This window comes from Phyllobates terribilis, unplaced genomic scaffold (genome assembly GCF_046119375.1).
Source record: "Phyllobates terribilis strain yellow unplaced genomic scaffold, ASM4611937v1 Scaffold_3099__1_contigs__length_90560, whole genome shotgun sequence".
NCBI lineage: Eukaryota > Metazoa > Chordata > Amphibia > Anura > Dendrobatidae > Phyllobates > Phyllobates terribilis.
The window spans coordinates 37448-52783 of record NW_027365853.1 but is presented as its reverse complement, the minus strand read 5'-3'; the positions used below and the strand labels follow the sequence as shown (position 1 = coordinate 52783).

The 15336-nt window shown below is 52.6% G+C and overlaps 1 long non-coding RNA gene across 1 annotated transcript; it reads left to right on the top strand.

The window, feature by feature from the left end:
• The first annotated feature begins 9181 nt into the window (after window positions 1-9181).
• On the top strand, window positions 9182-13383 carry LOC141247535 (uncharacterized). Its single transcript, XR_012310985.1, has 3 exons — window positions 9182-10504; window positions 10542-11924; window positions 11999-13383. It is a non-coding gene; the product is annotated as an uncharacterized lncRNA (long non-coding RNA).
• The last annotated feature ends 1953 nt before the right edge of the window (window positions 13384-15336 follow it).

Below are 15336 nucleotides of genomic sequence, written 5' to 3'. Positions count from 1 at the left end.
CAAACTCCATCATCAGGTGCAGGGATCTGTCTCCAGCACAAGCTCCCTCATCAGGTGCAGGGATCAGTCTCCAGCACAAGCTCCATCAAGTGCAGAAATCAGTCTCCAGCACAAGCTCCATCATCAGGTGCAGAGATCCATCTCCAGCTCAAGCTCAATCATCAGGTGCAGGGATCCATCTCCAGCACAAGCTCCGTCATCAGGTGCAGGGATCTGTCTCGAGAACAAGCTCCATCATCAGGTGCAGGGATCTGTTTCCAGCACAAGCTCCATCATCAGGTGCAGGGATCTGTCTCCAGCACAAGCTCCATCATCAGGTGCAGGGATCTGTCTCCAGCACAAGCTCCATCATCAGGTGCAGAAATCAGTCACCAGCACAAGCTCCATCATCAGGTGCAGAGATCAGTCTCCAGAACAAGCTCCATCATCAGGTGCAGGGATCTGTCTCCAGAACAAGCTCCATCATCAGGTGCGGGGATCTCTCTCCAGCACAAGCTCCATCATCAGGTGCAGGGATCTGTCTCCAGCACAATCTCCATCATCAGGTGCAGGGATCTGTCTCCAGCACAAGCTCCATCATCAGGTGCAGGGATCTCTCTCCAGCACAAGCTTCATCATCAGGTGCAGGGATCTCTCTCCAGCACAAGCTCCATCATCAGGTGCAGGGATCTGTCTCCAGCACAAGCTTCAACATCAGGTGCAGAGATCCGTCTTCAACACAAGCTCCATCATCAGGTGCAGGGATCTGTCTCCAGCACAAGCTCCATCATCTGGTGCAGAAATCCGTCTTCAACACAAGCTCCATCATCAGGTGCAGGGATCTGTCTCCAGCACAAGCTCCATCATCTGGTGCAGAGATCCGTCTCCAGCACAAGCTCCATCATCAGGTGCTGGGATCCGTCTCCAGCACAAGCTCCATCATCAGGTGCAGGGATCCGTCTCCAGCATAAGCTCCATAATCAGGTGCAGGGATCTGTCTCCAGCACAAGCTCCATCATCAGGTGCAGAGATCCATCTCCAGCACAAGCGCCATCATCTGGTGCAGGGATCCGTCTCCAGCACAAGCTCCATCATCAGGTGCAGGGATCTATCTCCAGCACAAGCTCCATCATCAGGTGCAGGGATCCGTCTCCAGCACAAGCTCCATCATCAGGTGCAGAAATCAGTCACCAGCACAAGCTCCATCATCTGGTGCAGAAATCAGTCACCAGCACAAGCTCCATCATCAGCTGCATAAATCAGTCTCCAGCACAAGCTCCATCATCAGGTGCAGGGATCCATCTCCAGCACAAGCTCTGTCATCAGGTGCAGGGATCTGTCTCCAGAACAAGCTCCATCATCAGGTGCAGGGATCTGTCTCCAGCACAAACTCCATCATCAGGTGCAGGGATCCATCTCCAGCACAAGCTCCGTCATCAGGTGCAGGGATCTGTCTCCAGAACAAGCTCCATCATCAGGTGCAGGGATCCATCTCCAGCACAAGCTCCGTCATCAGGTGCAGAGATCTGTCTCCAGCACAAACTCCATCATCAGGTGCAGGGATCCATCTCCAGCACAAGCTCCGTCATCAGGTGCAGAGATCTGTCTCCAGAACAAGCTCCATCATCAGGTGCAGGGATCTGTTTCCAGCACAAACTCCATCATCAGGTGCAGGGATCTGTCTCCAGCACAAGCTCCATCATCAGGTGCAGGGATCTGTCACCAGCACAAGCTCCATCATCAGGTGCAGAGATCAGTCTCCAGCACAAGCTCCATCATCAGATGCAGGGATCGGTCTCCAGCACAAGCTCCATCAGGTGCAGGGATCGGTCTCCAGCACAAGCTCCATCAGGTGCAGAAATTAGTCTCCAGCACAAGCTCCATCATCAGGTGCAGAAATCAGTCACCAGCACAAGCTCCATCATCAGGTGCAGAAATCAGTCACCAGCACAAGCTCCATTATCAGGTGCAGGGATCTGTCTCCAGCACAAGCTCAATCATCAGGTGCAGGGATCTGTCTCCAGCACATGCTCCAACATCAGGTGCAGGGATCTGTCTCCAGCACAAGCTCCATCATCAGGTGCAGGGATCTGTCTCCAGCACAAGCTCCATCAACCGGTGCAGAAATCAGTCTCCAGCACAAGCTCCATCATCAGGGGCAGAAATCAGTCACCAGCACAAGCTCCATCATCAGGTGCAGGGATCTGTCTCCAGCACAAGCTCCATCATCAGGTGCAGGGATCTGTCTCCAGCACAAGCTCCATCATCAGGTGCAGGGATCTGTCTCCAGCACAAGCTCCATCATCAGGTGCAGAAACCAGTCTTCAGCACAAGCTCCATCATCCAGTGCAGGGATCCATCTCCAGCACAAGCTCCATCATCGGGTGTAGGGATCCATCTTCAGCACAAGCTCCATCATCAGGTGCAGGGATCAGTCTCCAGCACAAGCTCCATCATCAGGTGCAGGGATCTGTCTCCAGCACAAGCTCCATGATCAGGTGCAGGGATCTGTCTCCAGCACAAGCTCCATCATCAGGTGCAGAAATCAGTCACCAGCACAAGCTCCATCATCAGCTGCATAAATCAGTCTCCAGCACAAGCTCCATCATCAGGTGCAGAGATCTGTCTCCAGCACAAACTCCATCATCAGGAGCAGGGATCCATCTCCAGCACAAGCTCCATCATCAGGTGCAGAAATCAGTCACCAGCACAAGCTCCATCATCAGGTGCAGAAATCAGTCACCAGCACAAGCTCAATCATCAGGTGCAGGGATCTGTCTCCAGCACAAGCTCCAACATCAGGTGCAGGGATCTGTCTCCAGCACAAGCTCCATCATCAGGTGCAGGGATCTGTCTCCAGCACAAGCTCCATCATCAGGTGCAGGGATCTGTCTCCAGCACAAGCTCCATCATCAGGTGCAGGGATCTTTCTCCAGCACAAGCTCCATCATCCGGTGCAGGGATCTGTCTCCAGCACAAGCTCCATCATCCGGTGCAGAAATCAGTCTCCAGCACAAGCTCCATCATCAGGTGCAGAAATCAGTCACCAGCACAAGCTCCATCATCAGGTGCAGAAATCAGTCACCAGCACAAGCTCCATCATCAGGTGCAGGGATCTGTCTCCAGCACAAGCTCAATCATCAGGTGCAGGGATCTGTCTCCAGCACAAGCTCCATCATCAGGTGCAGGGATCTGTCTCCAGCACAAGCTCCATCATCAGGTGCAGGGATCTGTCTCCAGCACAAGCTCCATCATCAGGTGCAGAGATCTGTCTCCAGCACAAGCTCCATCATCAGGTGCAGAGATCAGTCTCCAGCACAAGCTCCATCATCAGGTGCAGGGATCTGTCTCCAGCACAAGCTCCATCATTAGGTGCAGGGATCTGTCTCCAGCACAAGCTCCATCATTAGGTGCAGGGATCTGTCTCCAGCACAAGCTCCATCATCAGGTGCAGAAATCAGTCACCAGCACAAGCTCCATCATCAGGTGCAGGGATCCGTCTCCAGCACATGCTCCATCATCCGGTGCAGAAATCAGTCACCAGCACAAGCTCCATCATCAGGTGCAGAAATCAGTCACCAGCACAAGTTCCATCATCAGGTGCAGGGATCTGTCTCCAGCACAAGCTCCATCATCAGGTGCAGAGATTAGTCACCAGCACAAGCTCCATCATCAGGTGCAGGGATCCATCTCCAGCACAAGCTCCATCATCAGGTGCAGGGATCTGTCTCCAGCACAAGCTCCATCATCAGGTGCAGAAATCAGTCACCAGCACAAGCTCCATCATCAGGTGCAGGGATCCGTCTCCAGCACAAGCTCCATCATCCAGTGCAGAAATCAGTCACCAGCACAAGCTCCATCATCCGGTGCAGAGATCAGTCACCAGCACCAGCTCCATCATCAGGTGCAAAAATCTGTCTCCAGCACAAGCTCCATCATTGAGTGCAGGGATCGGTCTCCAGCACAAGCTCCATCATCAGGTGCAGGGATCAGTCTCCAGCACAAGCTCCATCATCAGGTGCAGAAATCAGTCACCAGCACAAACTCCATCACCAGGTGCAGAGATCTGTCTCCAGCACAAGCTCCATCATCAGGTGCAGAAATCAGTCACCAGCACAAGCTCCATCATCAGGTGCAGAAATCAGTCACCAGCACAAGCTCCATCATCAGGTGCAGAAATCAGTCACCAGCACAAGCTCCATCATCAGGTGCAGAAATCAGTCACCAGCACAAGCTTCATCATCAGATGCAGAAATCAGACACCAGCACAAGTTCCATCATCAGGTGCCGAAATCAGACACCAGCACTAGCTACATCATCAGGTGCAAAGATCAGTCTCCAGCACAAGCTCCATCATCAGGTGCAGAAATCAGTCACCAGCACAAGCTCCATCATCAGGTGCAGAAATCAGTCACCAGCACAAGCTCCATCATCAGGTGCAGAAATCAGTCACGAGCACAAGCTCCATCATCAGGTGCAGAAATCAGTCACCAGCACAAGTTCCATCATCAGGTGCAGAAATCAGTCACCAGCACAAGCTCCATCATCAGGTGCAGAGATCTGTCTCCAGCACAAGCTCCATCATCAGGTGCAGAGATCTGTCTCCAGCACAAGCTCCATCATCAGGTGCAGAGATCTGTCTCCAGCACAAGCTCCATCATCAGGTGCAGAGATCTGTCTCCAGCACAAGCTCCATCATCAGGTGCAGAGATCTGTCTCCAGCACAAGCTCCATCATCAGGTGCAGAGATCTGTCTCCAGCACAAGCTCCATCATCAGGTGCAGAGATCTGTCTCCAGCACAAGCTCCATCATCAGGTGCAGAAATCAGTCACCAGCACAAGCTCCATCATCAGGTGCAGGAATCTGTCTCCAGCACAAGCTCCATCATCAGGTTCAAAAATCAGTCACCAGCACAAGCTCCATCATCAGGTGCAGAAATCAGTCACCAGCACAAGCTCCATCATCTGGTGCAGAAATCAGTCACCAGCACAAGCTCCATCATCAGGTGCAGGGATCCGTCTCCAGCACAAGCTCCATCATCAGGTGCAGGGATCCGTCTCCAGCACAAGCTCCATCATCATGTGCAGGGATCCGTCTCCAGCACAAGCTCCATCATCAGGTGCAGGGATCTGTCTCCAGCACAAGCTCCATCATCAGGTGCAGAAATCAGTCACCAGCACAAGCTTCATCATCAGGTGCAGAAATCAGTCACCAGCACAAGCTCCATCATCAGGTGCAGGGATCAGTCTACAGCACAAGCTCCATCATCTGGTGCAGGGATCTGTCTCCAGCACAAGCTCCATCATCAGGTGCAGGGATCTGCCTCCAGCACAAGCTCCATCATCAGGTGCAGAGATCTGCCTCCAGCACAAGCTCCATCATCAGGTGCAGAGATCTGTCTCCAGCACAAGCTCCATCATCAGGTGCAGGGATCTGTCTCCAGCACAAGCTCCATCATCAGGTGCAGGGATCTGTCTCCCGCACAAGCTCCAACATCAGGTGCAGAAATCAGTCACTAGCAAAAGCTCCATCATCAGGTGCAGAAATCAGTCACCAGCACAAGCTCCATCATCAGGTGCAGAAATCAGTCACCAGCACAAGCTCCATCATCCGGTGCAGAGATCCGTCTCCAGCACAAGCTCCATCATCAGGTGCAGGGATCCGTCTCCAGCACAAGCTCCATCATCAGGTGCAGGGATCCGTCTCCAGCACAAGCTCCATCATCAGGTGCAGGGATCCGCCTCCAGCACAAGCTCCATCATCAGGTGCAGGGATCTGCCTCCAGCACAAGCTCCATCATCAGGTGCAGAGATCTGCCTCCAGCACAAGCTCCATCATCAGGTGCAGAGATCTGTCTCCAGCACAAGCTCCATCATCAGGTGCAGGGATCTGTCTCCAGCACAAGCTCCATCATCAGGTGCAGGGATCTGTCTCCCGCACAAGCTCCAACATCAGGTGCAGAAATCAGTCACTAGCAAAAGCTCCATCATCAGGTGCAGAAATCAGTCACCAGCACAAGCTCCATCATCAGGTGCAGAAATCAGACACCAGCACAAGCTCCATCATCAGGTGCAGAAATCAGACACCAGCACAAGCTCCATCATCTGGTGCAGGGATCCGTCTCCAGCACAAGCTCCATCATCAGGTGCAGGGATCCGTCTCCAGCACAAGCTCCATCATCAGGTGCAGGGATCCGCCTCCAGCACAAGCTCCATCATCAGGTGCAGAGATCTGTCTCCAGCACAAGCTCCATCATCAGGTGCAGGGATCGGCCTCCAGCACAAGCTCCATCATCAGGTGCAGGGATCTGTCTCTAGCACAAGCTCCATCATTGGGTGTAGGGATCCATCTCCAGCACAAGCTCCATCATCAGGTGCAGGGAGCCATCTCCAGCACAAGTTCCATCATCCGGTGCCGGGATCTGTCTCCAGCACAAGCTTCATCATCGGGTGGAGGGATCTGTCTCCAGCACAAGCTCCATCATCAGGTGCAGAAATCAGTCACCAGCACAAGCTCCATCATCAGGTGCAGAAATCAGTCACCAGCACAAGCTCCATCATCAGGTGCAGGGATCAGTCTCCAGCACAAGCTCCATCATCAGGTGCAGGGATCCGCCTCCAGCACAAGCTCCATCATCAGGTGCAGGGCTCTGTCTCCAGCACAAGCTCCATCATCAGGTGCAGAAATCAGTCACCAGCACAAGCTCCATCATCCGGTGCAGAAATCAGTCACCAGCACAAGCTCCATCATCAGGTGCAGAAATCAGACACCAGCACAAGCTCCATCATCAGGTGCAGAGATCTGTCTTCAACACAAGCTCCATCATCAGGTGCAGAGATCAGTCTCCAGCACAAGCTCCATCATCTGGTGCAGAGATCAGTCACCAGCACAAGCTCCATCATCAGGTGCAGAGATCCGTCTCCAGCACAAGCTCCATCATCAGGTGCAGAGATAAGTCTCCAGCTCAAGCTCCATCATCTGGTGCAGAGATCCATCTCCAGCACAAGCTCCATCGTCAGGTGCAGGAATCTGTCTCCAGCACAAGCTCCATCATCTGGTGCAGAGATCAATCTCCAGCACAAGCTCCATCATCTGGTGCAGAGATCTGTCTCCAGCACAAGCTCCATCATCAGGTGTAGAAATCAGTCACCAGCACAAGCTCCATCATCTGGTGCAGAAATCAGTCACCAGCACAAGCTCCATCATCAGCTGCAGAAATCAGTCTACAGCACAAGCTCCATCATCAGGTGCAGAGATCTGTCTCCAGCACAAACTCCATCATCAGGTGCAGGGATCTGTCTCCAGCACAAGCTCCCTCATCAGGTGCAGGGATCAGTCTCCAGCACAAGCTCCATCAAGTGCAGAAATCAGTCTCCAGCACAAGCTCCATCATCAGGTGCAGAGATCCATCTCCAGCTCAAGCTCAATCATCAGGTGCAGGGATCCATCTCCAGCACAAGCTCCGTCATCAGGTGCAGGGATCTGTCTCGAGAACAAGCTCCATCATCAGGTGCAGGGATCTGTTTCCAGCACAAGCTCCATCATCAGGTGCAGGGATCTGTCTCCAGCACAAGCTCCATCATCAGGTGCAGGGATCTGTCTCCAGCACAAGCTCCATCATCAGGTGCAGAAATCAGTCACCAGCACAAGCTCCATCATCAGGTGCAGAGATCAGTCTCCAGAACAAGCTCCATCATCAGGTGCAGGGATCTGTCTCCAGAACAAGCTCCATCATCAGGTGCGGGGATCTCTCTCCAGCACAAGCTCCATCATCAGGTGCAGGGATCTGTCTCCAGCACAATCTCCATCATCAGGTGCAGGGATCTGTCTCCAGCACAAGCTCCATCATCAGGTGCAGGGATCTCTCTCCAGCACAAGCTTCATCATCAGGTGCAGGGATCTCTCTCCAGCACAAGCTCCATCATCAGGTGCAGGGATCTGTCTCCAGCACAAGCTTCAACATCAGGTGCAGAGATCCGTCTTCAACACAAGCTCCATCATCAGGTGCAGGGATCTGTCTCCAGCACAAGCTCCATCATCTGGTGCAGAAATCCGTCTTCAACACAAGCTCCATCATCAGGTGCAGGGATCTGTCTCCAGCACAAGCTCCATCATCTGGTGCAGAGATCCGTCTCCAGCACAAGCTCCATCATCAGGTGCTGGGATCCGTATGCAGCACAAGCTCCATCATCAGGTGCAGGGATCCGTCTCCAGCATAATCTCCATAATCAGGTGCAGGGATCTGTCTCCAGCACAAGCTCCATCATCAGGTGCAGAGATCCATCTCCAGCACAAGCTCCATCATCTGGTGCAGGGATCCGTCTCCAGCACAAGCTCCATCATCAGGTGCAGGGATCTATCTCCAGCACAAGCTCCATCATCAGGTGCAGGGATCCGTCTCCAGCACAAGCTCCATCATCAGGTGCAGAAATCAGTCACCAGCACAAGCTCCATCATCTGGTGCAGAAATCAGTCACCAGCACAAGCTCCATCATCAGCTGCATAAATCAGTCTCCAGCACAAGCTCCATCATCAGGTGCAGGGATCCATCTCCAGCACAAGCTCTGTCATCAGGTGCAGGGATCTGTCTCCAGAACAAGCTCCATCATCAGGTGCAGGGATCTGTCTCCAGCACAAACTCCATCATCAGGTGCAGGGATCCATCTCCAGCACAAGCTCCGTCATCAGGTGCAGGGATCTGTCTCCAGAACAAGCTCCATCATCAGGTGCAGGGATCCATCTTCAGCACAAGCTCCGTCATCAGGTGCAGAGATCTGTCTCCAGCACAAACTCCATCATCAGGTGCAGGGATCCATCTCCAGCACAAGCTCCGTCATCAGGTGCAGAGATCTGTCTCCAGAACAAGCTCCATCATCAGGTGCAGGGATCTGTTTCCAGCACAAACTCCATCATCAGGTGCAGGGATCTGTCTCCAGCACAAGCTCCATCATCAGGTGCAGAAATCAGTCACCAGCACAAGCTCAATCATCAGGTGCAGGGATCTGTCTCCAGCACAAGCTCCAACATCAGGTGCAGGGATCTGTCTCCAGCACAAGCTCCATCACAAGGTGCAGGGATCTGTCTCCAGCACAAGCTCCATCATCAGGTGCAGGGATTTGTCTCCAGCACAAGCTCCATCATCAGGTGCAGGGATCTTTCTCCAGCACAAGCTCCATCATCCGGTGCAGGGATCTGTCTCCAGCACAAGCTCCATCATCCGGTGCAGAAATCAGTCTCCAGCACAAGCTCCATCATCAGGTGCAGAAATCAGTCACCAGCACAAGCTCCATCATCAGGTGCAGAAATCAGTCACCAGCACAAGCTCCATCATCAGGTGCAGGGATCTGTCTCCAGCACAAGCTCAATCATCAGGTGCAGGGATCTGTCTCCAGCACAAGCTCCATCATCAGGTGCAGGGATCTGTCTCCAGCACAAGCTCCATCATCAGGTGCAGGGATCTGTCTCCAGCACAAGCTCCATCATCAGGTGCAGAGATCTGTCTCCAGCACAAGCTCCATCATCAGGTGCAGAGATCAGTCTCCAGCACAAGCTCCATCATCAGGTGCAGGGATCTGTCTCCAGCACAAGCTCCATCATTAGGTGCAGGGATCTGTCTCCAGCACAAGCTCCATCATTAGGTGCAGGGATCTGTCTCCAGCACAAGTTGTATCATCATGTGCAAGGATCTGTCCTGCAGACTATGATATCTTAGTGCCACCGGCCTGAGACCCCTGTGAAGGATGCGAGGGATGGAGCTGTTATGTGGACTGACCACCAGGTGGAGGTGTGGAGATGTTATATGTAGGCGTGCAGCTGTTATGTGGACTGACCACCAGGTGGAGGTGTGGGGATGTTATGTGTAGGTGTGCAGCTGTTATGTGGACTGACCACCAGGTGGAGGTGTGGAGCTGTTATGTGTAGGTGTGCAGCTGTTATGTGGACTGACCACCAGGTGGAGGTGTGGAGCTGTTATGTGGACTGACCACCAGGTGGAGGTGTGGGCTGTTATGAGGACTGACCAGCAGGTGGAGGTATGGAGCTGTTATGTGGACTGACCACCAGGTGGAGGTGTGGAGCTGTTATGTGGACTGACCACCAGGTGGAGGTGTGGGTTGTTATGTGGACTGACCACCAGGTGGAGGTGTGGGCTGTTATGAGGACTGACCACCAGGTGGAGGTATGGAGCTGTTATGTGGACTGACCACCAGGTGGAGGTGTGGAGCTGTTATGAGGACTGACCACCAGGTGGAGGTGTGGAGCTGTTATGTGGACTGACCACGAGGTGGAGGTGTGGAGCTGTTATGTGGACTGACCACCAGGTGGAGGTGTGGAGCTGTTATGTAGACTGATCAGCACGTGGAGGTGTGGAGCTGTTATGTGGACTGACCAGCAGGTGGAGGTGTAGGTTGTTATGTAGAATGATCAGCAAGTGGAGGTATGGAGCTGTTATGTGGACTGACCACCAGGTGGAGGTGTGGAGCTGTTATGTGTAGGTGTGCAGCTGTTATGTGGACTGACCACCAGGTGGAGGTGTGGAGCTGTTATGTGGACTGTCCACCAGGTGGTGCGGAGCTGTTATGTGGACTGACCAGCAGGTGGAGGTATGGAGCTGTTATGTGGACTGACCACCAGGTGGAGGTGTGGGTTGTTATGTGGACTGACCACCAGGTGGAGGTGTGGAGCTGTTATGTGGACTGACCACCAGGTGGAGGTGTGGAGCTGGGAGTACTGATCAGGAGGTGGAGGTGTGGAGCTGTTATGTGGACTGTCCACCAGGTGGAGGTGTGGAGCTGTTATGTGGACAGATCAGCAGGTGGAGGTGTGGAGCTGTTATGTGGACTGTCCACCAGGTGGAGGTGTGGGCTGTTATGTGGACTGTCCACCAGGTGGAGGTGTGGGCTGTTATGTGGACTGTCCACCAGGTGGAGGTATGGAGCTGTTATGTGGACTGTCCACCAGGTGGAGGTGTGGGCTGTTATGTGGACTGTCCACCAGGTGGAGGTGTGGAGCTGTTATGTGGACAGATCAGCAGGTGGAGGTGTGGAGCTGTTATGTGGACTGACCAGCAGGTGGAGGTATGGAGCTGTTATGTGGACTGACCACCAGGTGGAGGTGTGGAGCTGTTATGAGGACTGACCACCAGGTGGAGGTGTGGAGCTGTTATGTGTACTGACCACCAGGTGGAGGTGTGGAGCTGTTATGAGGACTGACCACCAGGTGGAGGTGTGGAGCTGTTATGTAGACTGATCAGCACGTGGAGGTGTGGAGCTGTTATGTAGACTGATCAGCAGGTGGCGGTGTGGAGCTGTTATGTAGACTGATCAGCACGTGGAGGTGTGGAGCTGTTATGTAGACTGACCACCAGGTGGAGGTGTGGAGCTGTTATGTGTAGGTGTGCAGCTGTTATGTGGACTGACCACCAGGTGGAGGTGTGGAGCTGTTATGTGGACTGACCAGGAGGTGGAGGTATGGAGCTGTTATGTGGACTGACCACCAGGTGGAGGTGTGGGCTGTTATGTGGACTGACCACCAGGTGGAGGTGTGGAGATGTTATGTGTAGGTGTGCAGCTGTTATGTGGACTGTCCACCAGGTGGTGCGGAGCTGTTATGTGGACTGACCAGCAGGTGGAGGTATGGAGCTGTTATGTGGACTGATCAGCAGGTGGAGGTGTGGGCTGTTATGTGGACTGACCATCAGGTGGAGGTGTGGGCTGTTATGTGGACTGTCCACCAGGTGGAGGTGTGGGCTGTTATGTAGATTGACCACCAGGTGGAGGTGTGGAGATGTTATGTGTAGGTGTGCAGCTGTTATGTGGACTGTCCACCAGGTGGAGGTGTGGGCTGTTATGTAGACTGACCACCAGGTGGAGGTGTGGAGCTGTTATGTGGACTGATCAGCAGGTGGAGGTGTGGAGATGTTATGTGGACTGACCACCAGGTGGAGGTGTGGAGCTGTTATGTGGACTGACCAGGAGGTGGAGGTATGGAGCTGTTATGAGGACTGACGACCAGGTGGAGGTGCGGAGCTGTTATGTGGACTGACCACCAGGTGGAGGTGTGGGTTGTTATGTGGACTGACCATCAGGTGGAGGTGTGGAGCTGTTATGTGGACTGACCACCAGGTGGAGGTGTGGAGCTGTTATGTGGACTGACCACCAGGTGGAGGTGTGGAGCTGTTATGTGGACTGACCAGGAGGTGGAGGTATGGAGCTGTTATGTGGACTGACCACCAGGTGGAGGTGTGGAGATGTTATGTGGACTGACCACCAGGTGGAGGTGTGGAGATGTTATGTGGACTGACCACCAGGTGGAGGTGTGGAGCTGTCATGTGGACTGACCACCAGGTGGAGGTGTGGGCTGTTATGTGGACTGACCAGCAGGTGGAGGTATGGAGATGTTATGTGGACTGACCACCAGGTGGAGGTGTGGAGCTGTTATGTGGACTGATCAGCATGTGGAGGTGTGGAGCGGTTATGTGGACTGTCCACCAGGTGGAGGTGCGGAGCTGTTATGTGGACTGTCCACCAGGTGGAGGTGTGAAGCTGTTATGTGGACTGACCACCAGGTGGAGGTGTGGAGCTGTTATGTGGACTGACCACCAGGTGGAGGTGTGGAGATGTTATGTGGACTGACCACCAGGTGGAGGTGCGGAGCTGGGAGTACTGATCAGGAGGTGGAGGTGTGGAGCTGTTATGTGGACTGACCACCAGGTGGAGGTGTGGAGATGTTATGTGGACTGACCACCAGGTGGAGGTGTGGAGCTGGGAGTACTGATCAGGAGGTGGAGGTGTGGAGCTGTTATGTGGACTGACCACCAGGTGGAGGTGTGGAGCTGTTATGTGGACTGACCACCAGGTGGAGGTGTGGAGATGTTATGTGGACTGACCAGCAGGTGGAGGTGTGGAGCTGTTATGTGGACTGATCAGCAGGTGGAGGTGTGGAGCTGTTATGTGGACTGACCACCAGGTGGAGGTGTGGAGCTGTTATGTGGACTGACCATCAGGTGGAGGTGTGGAGCTGTTATGTGAACTGACCACCAGGTGGAGGTGTGGAGCTGTTATGTGGACTGACCACCAGGTGGAGGTGTGGAGCTGTTATGTGGACTGTCCACCAGGTGGAGGTGTGGAGCTGGGAGTACTGATCAGGAGGTGGAGTTGTGGAGCTGTTATGTGGACTGTCCACCAGGTGGAGGTGTGGAGCTGTTATGTGGACTGACCAGCAGGTGGAGGTGTGGAGCTGTTATGAGGACTGACCAGCAGGTGGCACTATGCAGGGTTATTCTATGATGTATATCACGCCTATCATACTTATTTCTCATTATTTCTATATGTTATGTGGGTGGATATGTGACTTATAGGGAGGGCATTATATTGAGGATCTTCCTGTACTTGTTATTACACATGTGGGCGGGGCCAGGATGGCCTAATTTACTCTCTGTTGTAACTAATAATAAACATTTCATTTGTCACTGGTGTAATTGTCTCGCCACAGCCCTCCACTATAATCACGGTGTAATCACGCCTGACCTATGGCTGTACATTACACATATATACATTGGGTCTTTCTCATGTGTAAAGGGGGAAAAAGTCCCAATATGACTCTTAATGTCGCCATAATCTGTACAAATCCAGTGAGGAATAATCAGAAAGCTTTTTAGGTGGAAAATTAAATTCATCTTCTGCTTTTTAGTAGAAACCCTGATTGTTCTGATGTAAAATTGTCTATAGTTCCCTCCCCCTTGGCTAAAGCCACAGTTCCAGGTGCTGAAAACCAGCCCCAGAGCCCAATACTGCCCCCACCATGCCTCACTGTTGGGATGATGGTCTTCTGACGATGAGCGATCTCTGCTTCGTGCCTTTTGGACACAACGTTTCCCCCTCGGTCTCATCAGACGTTTTCTGCTTCTGGACGACGTGATGAAGGCTTTGGCAGAACTTTGCCGGCCTGGATGTTTTTCTTTGTAAGAAAAGGCTTCCATCTTCGCACATGCGCAGTGGTATCTCTCGGCAAACGAAAAATGCTACTGCGCATGCGCTGGTGGCCGCGGCGGCCATCTTGGGGAATGTAGAATTTCAATATGATGCACAAATTACACAGTATGTAAAATAGTAGGCAGGTGACTGAAAGCACAGTGACCAGTCACAAGGCACCGATGGGCATACATGAATACAGAAGCAGATCACATGCATATCATTACGGCAGAAATTAAAATAGAAGAACCGCAGGACGGATTTCATCAACAAAGGTATCATTTTACTCAGAGTAACGGCGCCCACCTGACAGTGTATGTGGTTTACTAAGCGCAATCCTGCTGACAGGTGCGCTTTAATGCTGTTGTCGGCTTCCAGCACCAATTTTCTTGTCTTTTCATTCATATTTCTGGGACGTCCAGTTCTCGGTAATGTCACTCTTGTACCACATTTAGGTCTCTTCTTGATGCCGTCTTCAGTGTCCATGGTGGATCTGATGCCTGGGAAATGTCTTTGTACCTTCTCCTGACTGACAACTTTCCACAGCGAGATCCTTTGCTGTGTTGTCAGCTGTTTACAGGCCAGAAAATGTCAGGAAAATCCTCCTAGATCAGCGACACTTTCTCTGGAGTTAATCAGAATCATTGTAAATGACGGCGACTACTGTGTAACAAGACGGCTGATTCTGAACACAACCACAATTATAAGAGGGTGTGCACACTTGTGCAACCAACCACATTATTGTAGTTTTGGAATTTTCATTTGTTAATTTCTCACTGAATTTGTACAGATTGTGGGCGACATTAAAGGGGGAAAAGTTTTGATTATATATATATATATATATATATATATATACACTGCTCAAAAAAATAAAGGAAACACTCAAATAACCCATCCTAGATCTGAATGAATGAAATATTCTCATTGAATACTTTGTTCTGCGTTACGGATCCGGGTGGTGGAACCTCTGTGCTGCGGTGCAAAGAGGGGCGTAACTAAGTATTTAGGTCACACGGCGGCTTAGTCGACTCCGTGAACCAGGGAGGGACCGGGCAGAGGGACCAGGTGCCACTCTGGGACCGACCTTGTATGAGAGCAGGTGACTCCCACGGGTCAGAAGGCAGGAACTGACCGGTACAGCGGATGAGCACAGCAGGCAGGCTGACGGGTGGTCCGGGTAGATAAGCAGGCTGATTAGGCTGATAGTCAGGCGAGTGTTCTGGGTAGACAAGCTGGCGGGCACAACAGGTAGCTGGCAGATGCTTCCTGGTAAGCGGGCACAACAGATAGCTGGCAGGTGCTTCCAGGTAAGCCAGTGAGCAGAGCCCATAGACAGACTGGCGGACTGGATAGTAGACAGACTGTCGGGCTGGATAGTAGTCAGAC